Raw genomic sequence first — 22313 nt, forward strand, 5'->3', positions numbered from 1 at the left:
ATTATTATTTTCATTATTATTATTATTATAATTTGGGGTAAAACTCGTATAAGTTCTGTATTTTTCCCATTATAAGGCGCACATTTCATGTTCTCAAAAATCAACAGTGCACCTTATAACCCGGTGTGCCTAATATACGAAATAATTCTGGTTGTGCTTACCGAACTCGAAGAAATTTTATTTGGTACACGGTGTAATGGTAAGTGTGACCATGACCTGTAGATGGCAGTCAAACATAAGATATATGTGTAGACTGCAATATGATGGCAATATGACTCAAGTAGCGATAATGGATAGTGGATAGTGGATAGAGTGGATCCAGCATGCTAGGTGTGAGGGGGGGTGTTTGGATTCTTTTTTTCCCATTGGGTTGCGTTTGTGTTCTCCCTGATGTGGGATCTGATCCGAGGATGTCGTTGTGGCTTGTGCAGCCCTTTGAGACACTTGTGATTTAGGGCTGTATAAATAAACATTGATTGACTGATTGAAGTAAACAACACCAACATTTTATATGTTTTATATTATGATTCCCTTAATGCGCCCTCTAATCCCGTGCACCTTATGTATGAAAAAAAGATGGAAGGACTTCTTTTTCATGGACGCCCCTGCTTATTTCAGCAAGACAATGCACAGCCATGTGTTACAACAGCGTGGCTTCTTAGTAAAAGAATGCGGGTACTAGACTGGCCTGCCTGTAGTCCAGACCTGTCTCCCATTGAAAATGTGTGGTGCATTATGAAGCCTAAAATACCCCAACAAAGAGATTGTTGAACAACTTAAGCTGTACATCAAGCAAGAATGGGAAATAATTCCACCTGAAAAGCTTCAAAAATTTGTATCCTCAGTTCCCAAACGTTTACTGAGTGTTGTTAAAAGGAAAGGTCATTGTGACGGACTTCTCAAGCCGTCGTGTGGGTTCCAAGGACCGTCAAGGAAGGACATAGCGGCAGCACGTTTAGACTTCTTTATTTTTCAATAAAGACTGCTTTTCAGGTGCTCCGTCAGCCGCTTGCTTTTCTACTTCGGGCGTAGTTGCCTCTCTCGCGCTCTCAGTCTGTCTCTCTCAGCGTCAGCTTCCCTCTGGCTCCTTCTCGTCCCTCCGCCTCTCTCCCTGACGTTCACGGCTGTTATCCTTTTATATAGTGTGAGAGGATTACTCAATTGTCCCCAGGTGCGCAATCCACGCGCCTGGTCTTGACTGCGGCGTCGCTCCCGGGGCGCCCCGCCCCGCCACTCGCTCGCCATCCACGCCTCCACGCCGCCATCTTAAAAATTTTTTTTTACTTTGAAAATAATTTTTTTCACAGAAAATCATTTTTTACCTTGAAAATATTTGTTTACCTTGAAAATCATTATTTACCTTGAAAATCATTTTTACTTTGAAAATCAACTTTTACCTTGAATATCACTTTTTTCCTTGAAAATCAACTTTTACCTTGAAAATCATTTTTTTCCTTGAAAATCATTTTTTTCCTTGAAAATATTTTTTTTCCCCTTGAAAATCAACTTTCACCCTGAAAATCATTTGTTTCCTTGAAAATCATTTGTTTCTTTGAAAATCAACTTTTACCTGAAAAATATTTTTTTTCCTTCAAAATAATTTTTCTTTGAAAATCAACTTTTACCTTGAAAATCTTTTTTTTTATTGGAAATCAACTTTAACCTTGAAAATCATTTTTTTCCTTGAAAATAGTTTTTTTCCTTGAAAATCATTTTTTCCTTGAAAATCATTTTCCTCCCTTGAAAATCAACTTTTTTCTTGAAAATATTTTGCCATGAAAATCAACTTTCAACTTGAAAATCTTTGTTTTCTTTGAAAATCAACTTTTTCCTTGAAAATCCTTTTTTTGTGGAAATCAACTTTAACCTTGAAAATCTTTTTTTTCCTTGAAAATATTTTTTGTCCTTAAAAATCAATTTTTACCTTGAACATATTTGTTTTCCCTTGTAAATAATTTTTCGATGAAAATCAATATTTACCTTGAAAATATTTTTTTTTCTTTAAAAATGAACTTTTTCCTTGAAAATATTTTTCTTCCCTGAAAATCAACTTTTACCTTGAAAATCATGTTTTTCCTTGAAAATCAACTTTTACCTTGAAAATCAATTTTTTTCCTTGAAAATCAACTTTTACCTTGAAAATCATTTTTTCCTTGAAAATCATGTTTACCTTGAAAATGTTTTTTTCCTTGAAAATATGTTTTGCCTAGAAAATTAACTTTTACCTTGAAAATGATGTTTTACCTTGAAATTTTTTTTTCCTTAAAAATCATTTTTACCTTGAAAATACACTTTTCCCTTGAACATATTTTTTTCCTTGGAAATCATTTTTTTCCTTGAAAATATTTTTTTCTCTTGAAAATCAACTTTTACCTTTAAAATCATTTTTTTCCTTGAAAATATTTTTTCCCCTTGAAAATCAACGTTTACCTTAAAAATATTTTTTTTCCTTGAAAATATTTTTTTCCTTGAAAATCAATTTTTACCTAGAAATATTTTTTTTACTTGAAAATTAACTTTTACCTTAAAAAACATTTGTTCCATTGAAAATCAACTTTTACTTTGAAAATCTTTTTTTTCCTTGAAAATATTTTTCTTCCCTGAAAATCTACTTTTACCTTGAAAATAATTTTTTTGCCCTTGAAAATCAACTTTTACCTTGAAAATATTTTTTTTCCTTGAAAATATTTTTTTCCTTGAAAATCAACTTTGACCTTGAAAATATATTTTTTCCTTTAAAATATGTTTTGCCTAGAAAATTAACTTTTACCTTGAAAATCATTGTTTTCCTTGACAATCGTTTTAGTCACGTAATTCAACTTTAACCTTGAAAATAATTTTTGCTTTGAAAATCAACTTTAACCTTGAACATATTTGTTTTCCTTTAAAATATGTTTTGCCTAGAAAATCAACTTTTACCTTGAAAATCAATTTTTTCCTTGAAAATATTTTTTTCCCTTGAAAATCAACTTTTACATTGAAAATATTTTTTTCTTTCTTTGAAAATCTACTTTTACCTTCAAAATCATTTTTTCCTTGAAAATAATTTTTTGTCATGAAAATCAACCTACCGTGAAAATATTTATTTTTCCTTAAAAATCAACTTTTACTGGTCTCACTGGTTTTGGCTATTGCATTTTCTTTAGCTTTGTCGACTGCATTATGTCTGTGGATGACCTCTGCCTCGCACCAGAAAAGCATCATTATCACACGCGCCGCTCAGATTGGTAGCGCGGTGGCGGCGAGGGTCGGCACAGGAAGTCGGAGCTCTGCTTCTATTTCTGTTTCCGTTCCCCGCGGCTGGTGTGTCCCATCTCGGAGAAGTCAATCCTGCCTCACAAAGGAGGAGCCTGCCTGCGCCCCGGGGGACATCGTTTATTCATGTATCCCGATTTTATTTTCCGCCGCCAAGGCCTTCGGGGATTCACGGCGCATTTATTACAGCCCAGTAATGAAAATTGAATTCATACGGCATGAGCAACAGCGAATGGTGGAGGCTGGCCGGGGAAAGGGGCTGCCGGGGGTCTTCACCCTTCCCTTTCGCGCTTGGATTGGATGTCTACAGCTCGGAAAAGGACCTTGAAAAGTTCGGAAGTGAGAAAAAAATTGTATAAAATTAGGATTGCTGCAGGGAAGAATTTCATCAAATGCTCGGCTGGAATGAAAAAATATATTCAGGCCGTCTTTAATTGCTGGCATACACACGTCCTTGTTTTGTATGTGACATGTAGTCTGATAGTCCGCATGAAATAATAATAATATTTATAATAACTATTGACAATGTCATTGCAAAATATTAAAGTGGATCTGCACTTTATTTAGTTTGTCAATGTCAGTGTTCATTTACATAAGTCACAAGTGTCTCAAAGGGCTGCACAAGCCACAATGACATTCTTGGTTCAGGGCAAGGAAATACTCACAACCCAGTGGGATGGAACTGGGAATGACGATGAGAAACCTTGGAGAGGACCGCAGATGTGGGTGATCCTCCACCCCTCTCTAGGGGATACCGGATGCAATGGATGTCGAGTGGGTCTAACAAAATATTGTGAGAGTCCAGTCCATAGTGGATCTAACATAATAGTGTGAAAGTCCAGTCCATAGTGGATCTGACATAATATTGTGAGAGTCCAGTCCATAGTGGGTCTAACATAATATTGTGAGAGTCCAGTCCATAGTGGATCTAACATAAAAGTGTGAAAGTCCAGTCCATAGTGGATCTAACATAATATTGTGAGAGTCCAGTCCATAGTGGATCTAACATAATAGTGAGATTCCAGTCCATAGTGGATCTAACATAATATTGTGAGAGTCCAGTCCATAGTGTATCTAACATAATAGTGAGAGTCCAGTCTATAGTGGATCTAACATAATAGTGAGAGTCCAGTCCATAGTGGATCTAACATAATAGTGAGAGTCCAGTCCATAGTGTATCTAACATAATAGTGAGAGTCCAGTCCATAGTGTATCTAACATAATAGTGACAGTCCAGTCTATAGTGGATCTAACGTAATAGTGAGAATCCAGTCCATAGTGGATCCAACATAATAGTGAGAGTCCAGTCCGTAGTGGATCTAACATAATAGTGAAAGTCCAGTCCATAGTGGATCTAACATAATAGTGCAAGTCCAGTCCATAGTGGATCCAACATAATAGTGAGAGTCCAGTCTATAGTGGATCTAACGTAATAGTGAGAATCCAGTCCATAGTGGATCCAACATAATAGTGAGAGTCCAGTCCATAGTGGATCTAACATAATAGTGAAAGTCCAGTCCATAGTGGATCTAACATAATAGTGCGAGTCCAGTCCATAGTGGATCTAATATAATAGTGAGAGTCCAGTCCATAGTGGATCTAACATAATAGTGAGAGTCCAGTCCATAGTGGATCTAACATAATAGTGCGAGTCCAGTCCATAGTGGATCTAACATAATAGTGAGAGTCCAGTCCATAATGGATCTAACATAATAGTGAGAGTCCAGTCCATAGTGGATCTAACATAATAGTGAGAGTCCAGTCCATAGCGGATCTAACATAATATTGTGAAAGTCCTGTCCATAGTGGATCCAACATAATAGTGAGAGTCCAGTCCATAGTGGATCTAACATAATAGTGCGAGTCCAGTCCATAGTGGATCTAACATAATAGTGAGAGTCCAGTCTATAGTGGATCTAACTTAATAGTGAGAGTCCAGTCCATAGAGGATCTAACATAATAGTGAGAGTCCAGTCCATAGTGGATCTAACATTATAGTGAAAGTCCAGTCCATAGTGGATCCAACATAATAGTGCGAGTCCAGTCCATAGTGGATCTAACATAATAGTGAGAGTCCAGTCCATAGTGGATCTAACATAATAGTGAGAGTCCAGTCCGTAGTGGATCTAACATAAGAGTGCGAGTCCAGTCCATAGTGGATCTAACATAATAGTGAGAGTCCAGTCCATAGTGGATCCAACATAATAGTGAGAGTCCAGTCCATAGTGGATCTAACATAATAGTGCGAGTCTAGTCCATAGTGGATCCAACATAATAGTGAGGGTCCAGTCCATAGTGGATCTAACATAATAGTGAGAGTCCAGTCCATAGTGGATCTAACATAATATTGTGAAAGTCCAGTCCATAGTGGATCTAACATAATAGTGAGAGTCCAGTCCATAGTGGATCTAACATGATAGTGAGAGTCCAGTCCATAGTGGATCTAACATAATAGTGAGAGTCCAGTCTATAGTGGATCTAACATAATAGTTTGATAGTCCAGTCCATAGTGGATCTAACATAATAGTGTGAGTCCTGTCCATAGTGGATCTAACATAATAGTGAGAGGCCAGTCCATAGTGGATCTAACATAGTAGTGAGAGTCCAGTCCATAGTGGATCTAACATAATAGTTTGAGAGTCCAGTCCATAGTGGATCCAACATATTAGCGAGAGTCCAGTCCTTAGTAGATCCATCATAATAGTGAGAGTCCAGTCCATAGTGGATCTAACATAGTAGTGAGAGTCCAGTCCATAGTGGATCTAACATAATAGTTTGAGAGTCCAGTCCATAGTGGATCCAACATATTAGCGAGAGTCCAGTCCTTAGTAGATCCATCATAATAGTGAGAGTCCAGTCCATAGTGGATCTAACATAATAGTGAGAGTCCAGTCCATACTGTATCTAACATAATAGTGAGGGTCCAGTCCTTAGTGGATCTTCTTCGTTCATCACCCTGAGCTACATTTGTAAGTTTTACAGTATAATTAAAACATATTTGTACGTATCTCATGTGTGATGTTTGTTGGAGTGTTTTCATGCATAATAGTACGTGCTATCATAATATGATCAAGCGAGCGTCGTTAGCATTTATGAATGTCTGTGTGAGTAATTATTTGTATTACTAGTAATATATATTTCTATTACCAGACAACTTCTACTTTCATATGACGTATCTGCAAATCCCGTTTCCAAATGGGAAATTGTGTTAGATGTAAATATAAACAGAATACAATGATTTGCAAATCATTTTCAACCCATATTCAGTTGAATATGCTACAAAGACAACATATTTGATGTTCAAACTCATAAACTTGTTTTTTTTTTCAAATAATCATTAACTTTAGAATTTGATGCCAGCAACACGTGACAAAGAAGTTGGGAAAGGTGGCAATGAATACTGATAAAGTTGAGGAATGCTCATCAAACACTTATTTGGAACATCCCACAGGTGTGCAGGCTAATTGGGAACAGGTGGGTGCCATGATTGGGTATAAAAACAGCTTCCCAAAAAATGCTCAGTCTTTCACAAGAAAGGATGGGGCGAGGTACACCCCTTTGTCCACAACTGCGTGAGCAAATAGTCAAACAGTTTAAGAACAACGTTTCTCAAAGTGCAATTGCCAGAAATTTAGGGATTTCAACATCTACGCTCCATAATATCATCAAAAGGTTCAGAGAATCACTCCACGTAAGCGGCATGGCCGGAAACCAACATTGAATGACCGTAACCTTCGATCCCTCAGACGGCACTGTATCAAAAACCGACATGAATCTCTAAAGAATATCACCACATGGGCTCAGGAACACTTCAGAAAACCACTGTCAATAAATATAGTTTGTCGCTACATCTGTAAGTGCAAGTTAAAGCTCTACTATGCAAAGCGAAAGCCATTTATCAACAACACCCAGAAACGCCACCCCCTTCTCTGGGCCCGAGATCATCCAAGATGGACTGATGCAAAGTGGAAAAGTGTTCTGTGGTCTGACAAGTCCACATTTCAAATTGTTTTCGGAAATATTCGACATCTTCCGGAGGGGAAGCGAACAATCTAGACTGTTATCGACGCAAAGTTCAAAATCCAGCATCTGTGATGGTATGGGGGTGCATTAGTGCCCAAGGCATGGGTAACTTACACATCTGTGAAGGCACCATTAATGCTGAAAGGTACATACAGGTTTTGGAGCAACATATGTTGTCATCCAAGCGTTGTTGTTTTTTCATGGACGCCCCTGCTTGTTACAGCAAGACAATGCCAAACCACATTCAGCCCGTGTTACAACAGCCTGGCTTTGTAAAAAAGGAGTGCGGGTACTTTCCTGGTCCGCCTGCATTCCAGACATGTCTCCCATGGAAAATGTGTGGCGTATTATGAAGCGTAAAATACGACAGCGGAGACCCCGGACTGTTGAACGACTGAAGCTCTACATAAAACAAGAATGGGAAAGAATTCCACTTTCAAAGCTTCAACAATTAGTTTCCTCAGTTCCCAAACGTTTATTGAGTGTTGTTAAAAGAAAAGGTGATGTAACACAGTGGTCAACATGCCCTTTCCCAACTACTTTGGCACGTGTTGCAGCCTTGAAATTCTAAGTTAATTATTATTTGCAAAAAAATAAAGTACATCTTATGAGTTAGAACATCAAATATGTTGTCTTTGTAGCATATTCAACTGAATATGGCTTGAAAAGGATTTGCAAATCATTGTATTCTGTTTATATTTACATCTAACACAATTTCCCAACTCAAATGGAAACGGGGTTTGTATATTGTAGAGTCGTTCGTCTCCTTAGGCCTGACTATATTCAGTCTTCATCAGTCCGGCCGGTAGTTAAATGCCTCTCTAAATGACCGTTTGTCATTGCGGTGGAAACGGCTAGACGTTCTGTGGGAAGGTGTGGAGGATTCATGGAGGAGGAGATGAAGGATGAAGTCAAGGATGGAAGAACGATTGAAGGTGGAAATAAATCCTTTTTGCAAGCGGAGCCTGATAGCCGAGCAAATTATGGCAGATAATGTTGAGAGAGAGTGTGTGACAGCGATAAGTCCGGGAAGGTGGAGAGGAATCCTCCATGAGAGCAGGACCAAAACTGGATGATCTTATCCCGCCTGGACTGTGCTTTGCTTTCGCTCACAGCCTCACTTTGTTTGCCCTCTCCTGCTTGTTGCCGAGACAAGAAGGAAATTGGATTCATTCCAACGGTACAAATAATCATTTTCACTACAGAACATACCATATTTTCCGGACTATAAGGCGCACTTAAAATCCTTTCATCCGCTTATCTGAGGTCGGGTCGCGGGGGCAACAGCCTAAGCAGGGAAGCCCAGACTCCCCTTTCCCCAGCCACTTCGTTCAGCTCCTCCGGGGGGATCCCAAGGCGTTCCCAGGCCAGCCGGGAGACATAGTCTTCCCAACGTGTCCTGGGTCTTCCACGTGGACGTGCCCGAGACACCTTCCTACGGAGACGTTCGAGTGGCATCCTGACCCGAACCACCTCATGTGGCTCCATGTGGAAGAGCAGCAGCTTTACTTTAAGCTCCTCCCGGATGGCAGAGCTTCTCACCCTATCTCTAAGGGAGAGACCCGCCACCCGGCGGAGGAAACTCATTTGGTCCGCTTGTACCCGTGATCTTGTCCTTTCGGTCATGACCGAAAGCTCATGACCATAGGTGAGGATGGGAACGTAGACCGACCGATAAATTGAGAGTTTCTCCTTCCGGCTCGGCTCCTTCTTCAACCACAACAGCTCGTACAGCGTCCGCATTATAAATTAAATATCTTTGCCATGGATCTATAGTCTGATTGCAAATTTTAATGACTTGTGCAGATCCCAAATACACAAAAACAGGTACCAAAAAAGTGGATTTTGCATATCAATCCCCTTTTAAGTAACAAAACGAAATCACATTTCCTCCTGAATACTGAGATCTTATTTTGCGGGATTCAACTCTGCATGGCAGGGACGTCCTCCTCCCTGAGCCAAGACTAAGCTCGACCGCATACCTTAGCTGGACATGAGTTGGTTGGCATCAGAAGGTTCCCATTAAGGTTTCGTCGAATTAAGCCCATGACGCTTCGGAGGGGCTCGACGGCAGATCTAGCGTCCTGGCTCTACCTCTGCTGAATGCCACCCAACCCTATGTCCCTAGTCCTTCAGTAGGTCGGCTCTGCCACCGCACATTTCTTTGTATCCAAATCCAGCGTGATGCTTTCTCTGCTCTTTTAGTGGTGTTGGCTACCAGCCGCTTCCTAGCCAGCTTCTCGACCCCTAGCAGTCCGAAGGCTCTCCAGAGCGACCGCCCCGCAAAGCCTCTACAGCCCACTTCCACCGGTAGGTTCCAGGCCTTCCATCCATTTAGCTGGCTCTTGAGGATGAGGATTTGGTATTTCTTGAGTTTCTCTTCCCAGGGTACTGTCAGCTCGATAAGCACCACCTGTTTGGTTCCTTTAGACCACAGAACAATATCAGGTCTCAGGGTACTGTGGGCTATCTCCTCTGGGAATTTCAGCTGCTTCTTCAGGTCGGCCCGCATCTCCCAGTCGCTTGCCGTGGCCAGGACTCCTTCGTTCTTCCCTCCTGCTGCTGCGCTTTCACCTGCCCTGATGAAGTGGATGAAGCGAGGCCCATTAGAGAGCTGCCTTGTCCTCTTCCTGGCCTGCTCAACACCCTCTGCCAGCTGAGGTCGGCTCTGCCACCGCACATTTCTTTGTATCCAAATCCAGCGTGATGCTTCCTCTGCTCTTTTAGTGGTGTTGGCTACCAGCCGCTTCCTAGCCAGCTCCTCGACCCCTAGCAGTCCGAGGGCTCTCCAGAGCGACCGCCCCGCAAAGCCTCTACAGCCAACTTCCACCGGTCGGTTCCAGGCCTTCCATCCATTTAGCTGGCTCTTGAGGATGAGGATTTGGTATTTCTTCAGTTTCTCTTCCCAGGGTACTGTCAGCTCGATAAGCACCACCTGTTTGGTTCCTGTAGACCACAGAACAATATCAGGTCTCAGGGTACTGTGGGCTATCTCCTCTGGGAATTTCAGCTGCTTCTTCAGGTCGGCCCGCATCCCCCAGTCGCTTGCCGTGGCCAGGACTCCTTCGTTCCTCCCTCCTGCTGCTGCGCTTTCACCTGCCCTGATGAAGTGGATGAAGCGAGGCCCATTAGAGAGCTGCCTTGTCCTCTTCCTGGCCTGCTCAACACCCTCTGCCAGCTGAGCAAGGATCTGGTCATGACGCCACCGGAACTTGCCATCTGCTAAACTTGAGTGACAAGAGGAGAGAACATGCTCCAGGTTGGCTATCTTTCCGCAGAGTGTGCAGCTGGGACTCTCTACCATTCCCCAAGTGTGGAGGTTTCCGGTGGCCTTCCATGCTCCAGATGTCCTGCCAGGTTAGAGATCTGTTTTTTACATTCTCCCATCTAGTCCAGCTGCCTTGTTTGTTCATGGTTACTGCCCTGACATGCCGGCTTTCCTCCTCAGCCTTACGGACCTCCCTCCGCACCAAGCCTCGCCGCTCCTTTGGGTCAGCTTTGTTCCAATTTTGTTCTGGAAGGGCAACCCAGACCAGGTCTTCCCTGGGCTACTGGTCCCACAATGTCCGCGTGATGCAATCGATCCTCCGCCTCCCTCAGTGCTTTGCTGGCTGACCATTTTCTGCCTGACCTGACGACAATGCCTGCTTGTCGTACTCGTTTGTCTTTGCTGTCTCGTGGCATCATGGCCTGGTGTGGTTTTGTCACCTTGTACTCCTCCACCACTGATGTTATTGGCAGCTGTAGCTTGCTTCCTGTGCTGTACAGTCCAATGGAACAGACGCTTCTTGGGACACCTAGCCATCTCCTCAAGTACGATAGGATAGGATAGATCTTTATTGTCATTGCACAAATACAACAAAATGTCATTTTCGGCACAGTTCCGCTAAGAGCAGACATACGTTACGGGGGGGACAAGACGAGACCGCCAACGGATACGGCGCTCCTTAAAAAGGTGAGAAAAGGGTGTCATTGGGAGAGGGGGAGAGTAAAAAGAATATCAGTCTAAGGCTAGACCCTCAGGAGAGGTCCAGACTGAGTCCAAAGAAAAAACCTCACATAGCAAGGCACACATTAAACATAGTACGCATATCACACCAACTTGCAACAGAAGGAGGGGGTGGGTTTGAGGAGACACCACTGCCGCTTTATAGCACTGCTCAGCCATCCACAGCCCCAGAGGAATTAAGCGGTGGTGAAGGCGTTGATTTGAGGGTGGGGGTCATGTGTGCATTTATACCCAATTAACTTGGGAGAAATGATGAAATGTTTTTATATGGACTGAGGCCGATCTCAAAGTGTCGACCACATGTGTTGTTGACAAAAAGGAAGGTCAAAAGCATCCATCTTTGAGGAGTCCTCGGGAGAGTTTCTTCAGAACAGCCTGTTCCTGATTGTGTCAAGGCCATTTGAGGGAGTCAAATCGTAGATTAAGAAGTAGTTTTTCTTCGAGAGGACAAAATAGTGACTTAGTAGGTGTTCAGTTTCCTCTTCAGACTCTCAACTGTGGATACAGGTACCTCACAAACCAGGAGTAGCCAGAGCAGACGGGGGAGAACCCCATGTTGGTAACCTCAGGCCTTATATCAATCAATCAATGTTTATTTATATAGCCCCAAATCACAAATGTCTCAAAGGACTGCACAAATCATTACGACTACAACATCCTCGGAAGAACCCACAAAAGGGCAAGGAAAACTCACACCCAGTGGGCAGGGAGAATTCACATCCAGTGGGACGCCAGTGACAATGCTGACTATGAGAAATCTTGGAGAGGACCTCAGATGTGTGGGATTGATTGATTGACTTAAAACTCTGAAGCGTTTTTTTTTTTTATTGGTGAAATTTTTACTGGGGCACTGCAGATCAACAGTGGGGCACGTGCCCCACTGAAATATGTCTGGCGACACCCCTGCCCGAGACATACTTTTTACGTGCGACCGGCTTCCTCTCCGCCTTTTCAACGCTCTAATTGAATCGGATCTGCCTGCTAATTATTCTAATTGATGAATTATAGCTTGATTACGGCGCATTACGGCTCCCTGAATCAAAAAAAAAAAAAAACGGTCGACGACAGACCGAGGCGAATATTTGTCTCCTTTAATGCTGGTGAATGTGTAATTTAAATTTAAATTTAAATTTGAATACTGGATGTGGAAGAGTGAGGGCGTATATGCAGCGAATAAAGCAGGTAGCAATGGTGTTGTTGCCTGCAAACAAACTGAATACTCCCCTGGACGCCTGCCGGTTCTCGCTCTAACCTTTGACCTGCAACATCAGCCCGCGTGTGACCTCTGCCATCAGCAGCACAGGCAAAACTGCGTGGGTGGCAAATGTGTGTGTGTGTGTGTGTGTGTGTGTGAGGCAACACAAGAGCGAGAGGAAGCCACAGAAAAGAGGGCAGTCAGTGGGTTAGCAGCCCTCTGAGACCTCATTAACAAGGGAGCGTTTTTACCGCTTTGTGTCGCCGGCTGACGGATCCTCAGAGGCTAGAACGAGGGCACCCTGGGGTCGGCGTCAGGTGACACCCCGGCGTCCTCCCCTCCCCTTTTCAATCTATATCATGCATTTTTATGTTGTGGTTTGCTAAGTCCGTATCGCTCTGGTTTTTGGTATCTTAGAAACAGCCCGGATGGGAAATTGTGTTAGACGTAAATATGAACGAAATGCAATGATTTGCAAATCATTTTCAACCCATAGAATTTGATGCCAGCAACATGTGACAAAGAAGTTGGGAAAGGTGGCAATGAATACTGATAAAGGTGAGGAATGCTCATCAAACACTTATTTGGAACCTCCCACAGGTGTGCAAGCGAATTAGGAACATCAATCAATCAATGTTTATTTATATAGCCCCAAATCACAAATGTCTCAAAGGACTGCAAAAGTCATTACGACTACAACATCCTCGGAAGAACCCACAAAAGGGGCAAGGAAAACTCACACCCAGTGGGCAGGGAGAATTCACATCCAGTGGGACGCCAGTGACAATGCTGACTATGAGAAACCTTGGAGAGGACCTCAGATGTGGGCAACCCCCCCCCCCTCCCTCTAGGGGACCGAAAGAAATGGATGTCGAGCGGGTCTAACATGATACTGTGGAAGTTCAATCCATAGTGGCTCCAACACAGCCGCGAGAGTTCAGTTCAAAGCGGATCCAAGACAGCAGCGAGAGTCCCGTCCACAGGAAACCATCTCAAGCGGAGGCGGATCAGCAGCGTAGAGATGTCGCCAATCGATACAGGCGAGCGGTCCATCCTGGGCCCCGACGAGCAGTCCATCCATGTACTTCATCCATGGTTATCAACAAGTGGGGGCCATTACTCAGTGGCCTAGTGGTTGGAGTGTCCGCCCCGAGATTGGTAGGTTGGGAGTTCAAACCCCGGCCGAGTCATACCAAAGACTACAAAAATGGGAGCCATTGCCTCCCTGCTTGGCACTCAGCATCAAGGGTTGGAATTGGGGGTTAAAATATCACAAATGATTCCTGGGCGCGGCACAACTGCTGCCCACTGCTCCCCTCATCTCCCAGGGGGTGAACAAGGTGATGGGTCAAATGCGGAGGACAAATGTGTGTCTGTGTGACAATCATTGGTCCTTTAACTTCAACTCAACTTAATGATTGGGTAGAAAAACAGCTAAGCGGTGAAAATGGATGGATGGATGGATGGATAAAAACAGCTTCCCGATAAATGCTCAGTCTTTCGCAAGAAAGGATGGGGCGAGGTACACCCCTTTGTCCACAACTGCGTGAGCAAATAGTCAAACGGTTTAAGAACAACGTTTCTCAAAGTGCAATTGCAAGAAATTTAGGGATTTCAACATCTACGCTCCATAATATCATCAAAAGGTTCAGAGAAACTGGAGAAATCACTCCACGTAAGCGGCATGGCCGGAAACCCACATTGAATGACCGTAACCTTTGATCCCTCAGACGGCACTTTATCAAAAACCGAAATCAGTCTCTAAAGGATATCACCACATGGACTCAGGAACACTTCAGAAAACCACTGTCACGAAATACAGTTCATCGCTACATCTGTAAGTACAAGTTAAAGCTCTACTATGCAAAGCGAAAGGCATTTATCAACAACATCCAGAAACGCCGCCGGCTTCTCTGGGCCCGAGATCATCTAAGATGGACTGATGCAAAGTGGAAAAGTGTTCCGTGGTCGGACGAGTCCATTTTTCAAATTGTTTTTGGAAATATTCAACATTGTGTCATCCGGACCGCAGGGGAAGCGAACCATCCAGACTGTTATCGACGCAATGTTCAAAAGCCAGCATCTGTGATGGTATGGGGGTGCATTAGTGCCCAAGGCATGGGTAACTTACACATCTGTGAAGGCACCATTAATGCTGAAAGGTACATACAGGTTTTGGAACGACATATGCTGCCATCCAAGCGCCATCTTTTTCATGGACGCCCCTGCTTATTTCAGCAAGACAATGCCAAGCCACATTCAGCACATGTCACATCAGTGTGGCTATGTAAAAAAAAGAGTATGGGTACTTTCCTGGCCTGCCTGCAGTCCAAACTTATCTCCCATGGAAAATGTGTGGCGCATTATGAAGCGTAAAATACGACAGCGGAGACCCCGGACTGTTGAAGGACTGAAGCTCTACATAAAACAAGAATGGGAAAGAATTCCACTTTCAAAGCTTTAACAATTAGTTTCCTCAGTTCCCAAACGTTTATTGAGTGTTGTTAAAAGAAAAGGTGATGTAACACAATGGTGAACATGCCCTTTCCCAACTACTTTGGCACGTGTTGCAGCCATGAAATTCTAAGTTAATTATTATTTGCAAAAAAAAACAAGTTTATGAGTTTGAACATCAAATATGTTGTCTTTGTAGCATATTCAACTAAATATGGGTTGAAAAGGATTTGCAAATCATTGTATTCTGTTTATATTTACATCTAACACAATTTCCCAACTCATATGGAAACGGGGTTTGTATAAAGTTATTCTCCACCAAAAAAACATCAGCACCATCCGAGCCTCAAACAATCATCCATATGGAGGGGGGAAAAAAACCGAACACATGGGCCGAGGTGGGTATTGATCATGATACCTGCGCACACACCGAATTCTGCGCGAGGTCAAGAAAAGCAAAAATAAAAGATCCCTCCGGGGTGAGCTTGAATTCCCACAATCCTCTAGTTAACCCAAACATCAGCACAAAGTGAGGCAGCTCTGAAGGTCAGAGGAGACGCTTCCACCTACATAAATCATGAGAGGACTCATCGCAAGAAATACTCCAATGCCCATAAGCATCACTCACTTTCGCAGTGTGTGTGTGTGTGTGTGTGTGTGTGTGTGTGTGTGTGTGTGTGTGTGTGTGTGTTCTTTCCTCACAAAGGCGGCCAGCCGTCTGTTGTTTTGTTTTTGTCTCCTCAGCTCTCTATTTTACTTTTTCATGATTCATCTGTTTTCTCTTGATGTTTTTTTTTTTTTTTTTTTTTTTTTTTTGGTGGGCTATCCGCTAAAGTCAAATCTGAGAGGCCCTTTCCATGTGCCACCTCGTCTTATCGTCTCCATGTTTACGCCGTAAACTAAAAAACCTCACCTGGTAAATAATCCAACTCAAAGTAGGAGCCTGGCTAGCAAAAGTAGTGACATGCGTGCAGAATTTTTTTTTTTGTACTTAAATGGAAAATGTTAATGTTACAATTAAGATATCATTGTTACGTCTGGGTCGCATGGTGATGAGCAGGTCGTTCGTCCAAAATGCAGCAGGAACTCGGAAGGCAAAGTGCAGGTAAGACGATAATTTATCCTCGTAAATCAGGGGTTGGCAACACAAAACGCTGAAAGAGCCACATAGGACCAAAAATACCCAAAAAAACATCCGTCTGGAGCCGCAAAAAAATGAAAAACCATATATCGTATTTCCTTGAATTGCCGCCGGGTATATAGTATGCGCCTGCCTAGAATTACTGCCGGGTCAAACTCGTTTTGCAAAATAATTAGCGCATGCTTAGCATTACCGCCGGCTCAGGATTAACGCCAGGTCAAACTCTTTTCGCAAAATATTATTTTTTTTAGCGCACGTCTAAAATTTCCACCGGGTCAAACTCGTTTCGCCAAATAATTAGCATATGCCTACAATTTCCACCGGGTCAAACTCGTCACGTCACGAGTGACACTGCACCTGTCATCATTTTCAAAATGGAGGAGGCTGATTTCAATCATTTGAAATCGCATAAAGGGAAGAAGATTAGGAGCTATTCAGTAGGATTTAAGGTCCAAGCTATTGAATATGCTAAAAAGAACAGTAAGCAGCTATGTTTTATTAATATACCGTAGCTGCGTGTGTCGAATGTGAGTCATTAAATGACTCCTGCCTCCTGGTGGTAGAGGGCGCTAGTGATCCTTCTCGGCTGCAGAAGAAGTGACGACAAGCAGCGAGAGTAAAATTTTTTCTCTCGCTTGCACTTTTAACATGGAGGATTACATATCTAAAATAAAACAGTTTTCTAAACTGGACTTTCAATGGAAGCAGGAGGTAATAAAGGAAAACCTCCATCGAGACAGAGAGACTTTTAAAACTGAAGAAAGATAAGGAAGACTTCTATAAAGTAGTTATCGATGCTTTTGATCAGAAGGAGCTGCGCATGGACTTCATTTATATGTAAAGGTAAGACCATAATAACGTTTTTTTTATTGAATATGCTTTTCATGATGGTATCCTTACATCACACTCAAATTTTTAAGCACAGGCCTAAATCTACCGCCTGCCTTTGGTAAGCGCCGGAGTGAGAAGAGGTCTTAAATTAATAAACAGCCCGGCGGAAATTCAAGGTAGTACGGTAGTTCAAGACTTACGGTCATTAGAAAACTTGACTGCACATCATAATCACAGCTATACTTTCCATCTTAAAGATATAAAAAAATTATTTGGGAATGTCCGATGGGCCAGATTGAAAAGCTTAACGGGCCGTAACACATGACTTTTATAACAAGTGATGCCGAGGTCTGAGTGTTTGAATGTGAGACGGCTTACCGTATTTCCTTGAATTGCCGCCGGGGCGCTGATTAATTTAAAACCTTTTCTCACTCCGGCACTTACCAAAGGCATGCGGAAAATTTAGGCCTGTGCTTAAAAATTTGAGTGTGATGTAAAGATACCATCATGAAAAGCACCTTTAATAAAAAAAACGTTATTATGGTCTAAACCTTTACTTATAAATGAAGTCCATGCGCAGCTCCTTCTGATCAAAAGCATCGATAACTTGTTCATAGAAGTCTTCCTTATCTTTCTTCAGTTTTAAAAGTCTATCTGTCTCGACGGAGATCTTCCTTTATTACCTCCTGCTTCCATTGAAAGTCCAGTTTAGAAAACTGTTTTATTTTAGATATGTCATCCTCCATGTTAAAAGTGCAAGCGAGAGGAAAAAATGAACTCTTGCTGCTTTTTGTCACTTCTTCTGCAGCCGAGTAGTCGCAAGAAGGATCACTAGCGCCCTCTACCACCAGGAGGCGGGAGTCATTTAATGACTCATATTTGACACACGCAGCTACGGTATATTAATAAAACATAGCTGCTTACTGTTCTTTTTAGCATATTCAATAGCTTGGACCTTAAATCCTACTGAATAGCTCTTAATCTTCTTCCCGTTATGCGATTTCAAATGATTGAAATCAGCCTCCTCCATTTTGAAAATGTGACGTGACGAGTTTGACCCGGTGGAAATTCTAGACAAGCGCTAATAAAAATAATATTTTGCGAAACGAGTTTGACCCAGCAGTAATTCTAGGCAGGCGTGTACTATATACCCGGCGGCAATTCAAGGAAATACAATATTTCTCGTTAACTCCGTTAAAATACCACGCAGAGGTTGAAAGTTTGACAAAAAGCAAAACACCGGAGCCCGCACACACTTCGCGTCGAGATGGGCGGCTTTTGTGCGATGTCATGTGAGGTTTTGTTCTGCAACTTTCAGAGACGCACCTTTGCTTCAACTCTGAATTGTTCAAGCGAAGTGGCTATTGACTTTTTTTTTTCCCCGAGGTTCCACGGTGTCGAAAACAAAATGTCAGTAGCCAGACTTTTTCTATGTCCTTCAACAATCGCGCCATCATGTAAGTTCTCTTTCGCTTTTTCTTCCCGCCCGCCAGTCCCGCCTCACCTTTTTCAGCGCGACGGCTAATTAAATAGTCGATGCCTCTCGCTATCGCTGGAAATTTACTTATTATTGATCCTGGCTCTCGCTCCCCAGCTGCGAACCGCACGCATTCCTGCCATCGACCTCACATCAGACGGTGCAGCGTAGCGGCACAGTATTTTTTTCAAATCTCCGGCTATTACGTATCGATCCGGGGACGAGGGGAAAAAAAACAAAACTTTTCATTTTTTTGTTCCCAAATACACGCCGTATGAGAGGGAGTCATTTTCAGTGAGAAGGTGTTAATTGCTCCGAGTTGAGAAAGGCTCTTGTTTCCATGAACCCATCCAAGATGCCAACGCACAAAAGCACTCTTGTCTGGCTTTGAACCCCTTTTGTCTTCTCACAATCGTCATCAAGGGGTTGGAAATACAAACCCCGTTTCCATATGAGTTGGGAAATTGTGTTGGATGTAAATATAAACAGAATACAATCATTTGCAAATCATTTTCAACCCATATTCAGTTGAATATGCTACAAAGACAACATATTTGATGTTCAAACTGATAAACTTTTTTTTTTTGTGCAAATAATCATTAGCTTTAGAATTTGATGCCGGCAACACGTGGGAAAGGTGGCAATAAATACTGATAAAGTTGAGGGATGCTCATCAAACACTTATTTGGAACATCCCACAGGTTGTGCAGGCTAATTGGGAACAGGTGGGTGCCATGATTGGGTATAAAAACAGCTTCCCAAAAAATGCACAAGAAAGGATGGGGCGAGGTACACCCCTTTGTCCACAACTGCGTGAGCAAATAGTCAAACAGTTTAAGATAAACGTTTCTCAAAGTGCAATTGCAAGAAATTTAGGGATTTCAACATTTACGCTCCATAATATCATCAAAATGTTCAGAGAATCTGGAGAAATCACTCCACGTAAACCAACATTGAATGACCGTGACCTTCGATCCCTCAAATACCGACATCAATCTCTAAAGGATATCACCACATGGGCTCAGAAACACTTCAGAAAACCACTGTCACTAAATACAGTTGGTCACCACATCTGTAAGTGCAAGTTAAAGCTCTACTGTGCAAAGCCAAAGCCATTTATCAACAATGACTTTATCTCTGGGGCTGAGACCATCTAAGATGGACTGATGCAAAGTGAAAAAAAGTGTTCTGTGGACTGACGAGTCCACATTTCAAATTATATTTGGAAATATTCGACATCGTGTCATCTGGACCAAAGGGCAAGCAAACCATCCAGACAGTTATCGACGCAAAGTTCAAACGCCAGCATGTGTGATGGTATGGGGGTGCATTAGTGCCCAAGGTATGGGTAACTTACACATCTGTGAAGGCACCATTAATGCTGAAAGGTCCATACAGGTTTTGGAACGACATATGCTGCCATCTAAGCGCCGTCTTTTTCATGGACGCCCCTGCTTATTTCAGCAAGACAATGCCAAGCCACATTCATCACGTGTTACAACAGCGTGGCTTCGTAAAAAAGAGTGTGGGTATTTTCCTGGCTCGCCTGCAGTCCAGACCTGTCTCCCATGGAAAATGTGTGGCGCATTATGAAGCGTAAAATACGACAGCGGAGACCCCGGACTGTTGAAGGACTGAAGCTCTACATAAAACAAGAATGGGAAAGAATTCCACTTTCAAAGCTTCAACAATTAGTTTCCTCAGTTCCCAAACGTTTATTGAGTGTTGTTAAAAGAAAAGGTGATGTAACACAGTGGTGAACATGCCCTTTCCCAACTACTTTGGCACGTGTTGCAGCCATGAAATTCTAAGTTCATTATTATTTGCAAAAAAAAATAAAGTTTATGAGTTTAAACATCAAATATGTTGTCTTTGTAGCATATTCAACTGAATATGGGTTGAAAAGGATTTGTGAATCTGTTTATATTTACATCTAACACAATTTCCCAACTCATATGGAAACGGGGTGTTAGTGTTAATTCCTTGTTGATTTTTACATGACTTCTATATATTTATGGCTGGAACATCAAGGTGATGCTCAGGTGCTTTGTTGTTCAGAATACCAAAGAGGAAGGCGGGCGTGGGCGTGGGGAAAAGGGCAAAAATAACAAAAACAAGCGTCTATTTCTGTCGAGCGACAACCCTCCGCGAGAACGTCAGATGTTGAGTTTACGCGGCAAACGACGCGGAGCAGACCTTCAAACGTGGCCGGCGATGAGACGTTTGACGCCGACCGACAGTCGAGTTATTGTCGGCGTGCGTAACGGCCAGGCGTCGTCCTATATTACATTTATTTCTCCGCGTCTGATGTGCACAATTGCAGCCGATTCGCCGCTCGCTCGGGGTGCAAGTGTGTTTTGCAAAGTGCTTTGCCTCAAAAGTCTACCATGCATTGAATTAATTAACTCACAATATGCACTACAAACTTCCACTAAAGTTTGGCGGGTGTGTGTATATATATAAGAAAAGTCCCAGTGTGTGAATAAGTAATTGCATCTGCACAGAGCCGCGCTAATGAATATGCATGAGTGCTTTGAAATCGGAGGGTTCAGGAAGTTTTGTTGTTTTTTTTCCCTCTTCTTCTTCTTCAAGAAACAGTGTGGTGCAACTGTGATATTGTGAAGCAAGACAAAGTGTTTGTTGTTTTTTTTGTTTTGTTTCCGTACACCGCCTAACCTCCATCTGTTTTATGTGTCAACCAGGTGTTGTATCAACAGTATCTAGGCAAAATGGGATATTGTACCGTGAATATCTTTATACATTTTTTTTTTTTGTGCCACTGGTAAAGTTACTAAACATGTCAAAACAAACCATTTGTTTTGTTTTTTTGTTCGCATACACTGCCATACCTCCATTTGTTTTGTGTGTCAACCAGGTGTTGTATCAACAGTATCTAGGCAAAATGGGATATTGTACCTTGAATATCTTTACACATTTTTTTTTTGTGCCACTGGTAAAGTTACTAAACATGTCAAAACAAACCGTTTGTTTTGTTTTTTTGTTTCCAGACACTGCCTTACCTCCATCTGTTTTATGTGTCAACCAGGTGTTGTATCAACAGTATCTAGGCAAAATGGGATATTGTACCGTGAATATCTTTATACATTTTTTTCTTTTTGTGCCACTGGTAAAGTTACTAAACATGTCAAAACAAACCGTTTGTTTTGTTTTTTTGTTCGCATACACTGCCATACCTCTATTTGTTTTGTGTGTCAACTAGGTGTTGTATCAACAGTATCTAGGCAAAATGGGATATTGTACCGTGAATATCTTTATACATTTTTTTTTGTGCCACTGGTAAAGTTACTAAACATGTCAAAACAAACCGTTTGTTTTGTTTTTTTGTTTCCATACACTGCCTTACCTCCATCTGTTTTGTGTGTCAACCAGGTGTTGTATCAACAGTACCTAGGCAAAATGGGATATTGTACCTTGAAAATCTTTATACATTTTTTTTTTTGTGCCACTGGTAAAGTTACTAAACATGTCAAAACAAACCGTTTGTTTTGTTTTTTTGTTTCCATACACTGCCTTACCTCCATCTGTTTTGTGTGTCAACCAGGTGTTGTATCAACAGTATCTAGGCAAAATGGCATATTGTACCGTGAATATCTTTACACATATTTTTGTGCCACTGGTAAAGTTACTAAACATGTCAAAACAAACCGTTTGTTTTGTTTTTTTGTTTCCATACACTGCCTAACCTCCATCTGTTTTATGTGTCAACCAGGTGTTGTATCAACAGTACCTAGGCAAAATGGGATATTGTACCTTGAAAATCTTTATGAATTTTTTTTTGTGCCACTGGTAAAGTTACTAAACATGTCAAAACAAACCGTTTGTTTTGTTTTTTTGTTTCCAGACACTGCCTTACCTCCATTTGTTTTGTGTGTCAACTAGGTGTTGTATCAACAGTATCTAGGCAAAA

The sequence above is a fragment of the Nerophis ophidion genome, linkage group LG11, assembly GCF_033978795.1.
Source record: "Nerophis ophidion isolate RoL-2023_Sa linkage group LG11, RoL_Noph_v1.0, whole genome shotgun sequence".
Taxonomy (NCBI): domain Eukaryota; kingdom Metazoa; phylum Chordata; class Actinopteri; order Syngnathiformes; family Syngnathidae; genus Nerophis; species Nerophis ophidion.